The following is a 2,500-nucleotide window of genomic DNA, read 5'->3' on the forward strand; positions in this document are numbered from 1 at the left end:
ATGAACAAAAACGTCAATACAGATTCCACCAACGTTTCCTCCCTCTTCCCATTCAACAAATCTTCATTGTATCAGAATCTGATTTCCTTACCTGGTTCCGCGCTACCACCAGAAGAAGGGGCTGAAAGTTGAATAACTAGAAAGCTCATTATGGCCTGAGAGCTTGTAAAAAATTGAGAATAAATGGACACTGAAGATTTTGGGAAAAGACGCGTTTCTTCCTGTGTCTGAAATGTAGATATTTAATTTCCCCGAAAATTGGCAGGGACGTTTTCTGTTATAGCAACCCCAGGTCGATCTTTCTATGACCCTTTGTAAAAAGAGGTTCCGGAGTTGTCGTGGCGGGCACCAAGATACATATATATATTGTATCCCAATATCTTACACACAAAAAAAAAAACAAAGGTAAATAAACTAAAAAAGCTGTTGACATTCTAAAGAAAATGAACGGATTAGTTTCCTTGAATCGTCTTTGCGAATGAAATAGCAATATGGCATTCATCGTCTTAAAATCTTAACATCAATGCTGCATGATTGGAATATATACTAACCCTAAGTTCTTAAAATGTATGTTTTAATGTTGGTTTGAAAAGACTGGATGATTTCAATATGGAAAGCCATTTTCTTATATCCTGTGTAAGTAATGGGATACACCGATAATATGATGCACTTACCATGAACTGTCAATTCATTTCCAGATCACCAATGACGGTGCCAGCAATAGTGTCTTTAATATACTCAATCTTGGTTTTTCATGAAGAAAAGGGGGCGGGGTTAAAAGAGCAGAAAAAAAAAAAAATTAAAGCAATCGTGTCAAACACCAACCATGAAAGATTGAACCTAGACCGCTCAATGGAGAAAAAACTCTCATTGTTGGTCTGATCATCGGCGGCCAGTGTGGGAGTAACTCCGTGTACACACCACATTATTGCCCTCTTCTGCTTCTGTTGGGTTGGCAAGCTGTCCTGTCCAAGTCAGTGAGTCTGCAACGTGGATTGCAACAGTACACTGCCTTATTCGCTAATAATTCCGACGTATGAAGTAAGCCATTTTAAATTGAAATTTATCGCACATTAACGATAGCTATTCCTCATTACGTCGGACCTGCAATCTGAGTTCTTACAGGAGGCCATGTTACGTTATCGCCGCCATGTTGGTGGATGAAAACAAAAGCTCTCTCTCATTAGCTCCTTTTGTTCGTTTACCAGCATTTGTACATTATATCATTGCTATGTGTCTGTTGATGTTGTTTGCAAAACACCTATACTAGCATCTTCGATGTTAGAGATCATTCAACTGGAATTCAACTTGTGTGTGATTTCGTCATTTTAATCTTCCTATTGTTCCATATCCCACTAAAAAGAAAAGTAAGGTAAAGCGACTATATTTAACGTCGATATCTTGTAACAGTAATTCAACTGACAAACCTGAGGTCAAAGGTGTGCTAATATTAATTTATAGTCTTCTTCCGATTCAATGCGCAGATCAACAAGATAAGCACACACAAGTAGCCTCTTCGGAAAGACGTGAGACCCCTTTCTTTTAAATATCTGTTAAACATTTTTTTTTTTGGCAAATCAGAAATAAAAGGCTAAATTTTGGTTTGTTTACATGAATAAAACAGAAGAGGTCCATTTGCTTACAAATACTTCACCTGATAACAACAATGGGGTAGAATTCAAATATGGGGTAGCAACTTAGCACTTCTCATTACACTCTAATCAGTTAAGTGTGTTCAAATATAAGTGCTACACGGTCAACCTTTGCAAAAACGTAATCCTTCCTTGTACTTGTACATGTTCATTACCGTGACTTTAACATCTTCAGTTCTCAGGGCGTGCGCCTGTCTGACCTTGTAGCTCAGTCGGTAGAGCAGCGGAGATCTAACCCGAAGGTCGTGGGTTGAATTCCCACCCTGGTCAGAGTTTTTCCCTGTCCTTGTGTGGGCCCATTTTCATCAGTAGGGCTAACGCTCACATGGTTCATATGGGGTAGATAATTAGCACTTCACATTACACTCTAATCAGTTACGTCTGTTCAAATATAAGTGACACACGCCCAACGTTTGCAAAAACGTAATCCTTCCTATGATATCTTGCTCCTGGTTTTTTCTGAGGGATGTAGACTCTTCTTTTGTCTTCTGCAATTTTGCTTTCACTGCAAAATAAAGAGAAAAGGGAATTAAGTAGACAAAAATAATAAAAAATAACAACCTGGGTGTTCTAGGTTTCTTCGCTTTGATATTAGCGACAAACACTAGATGACATTATCGGAGGATTTTTCTTTGTCGATAATACGTAAACGGCATAGCATTGAAAGCAAAGATAAAAAAGTTTTTCGAAGCAAAAGTTTCTTTCCTCCACGCTGATGCCAAAAAAAAAAAAGAATTTTAGTTCGTGATGAATTATTCACACTTCATCAGTTTTGATAGTTTCTAGTTCGCCTAGTGCTGTTGTCGCAGGCGGGAAAAGAAAGGAACTTCGAAAATCATTAAGTGTCT

The sequence above is a fragment of the Montipora foliosa genome, chromosome 13, assembly GCF_036669935.1.
Source record: "Montipora foliosa isolate CH-2021 chromosome 13, ASM3666993v2, whole genome shotgun sequence".
NCBI lineage: Eukaryota > Metazoa > Cnidaria > Anthozoa > Scleractinia > Acroporidae > Montipora > Montipora foliosa.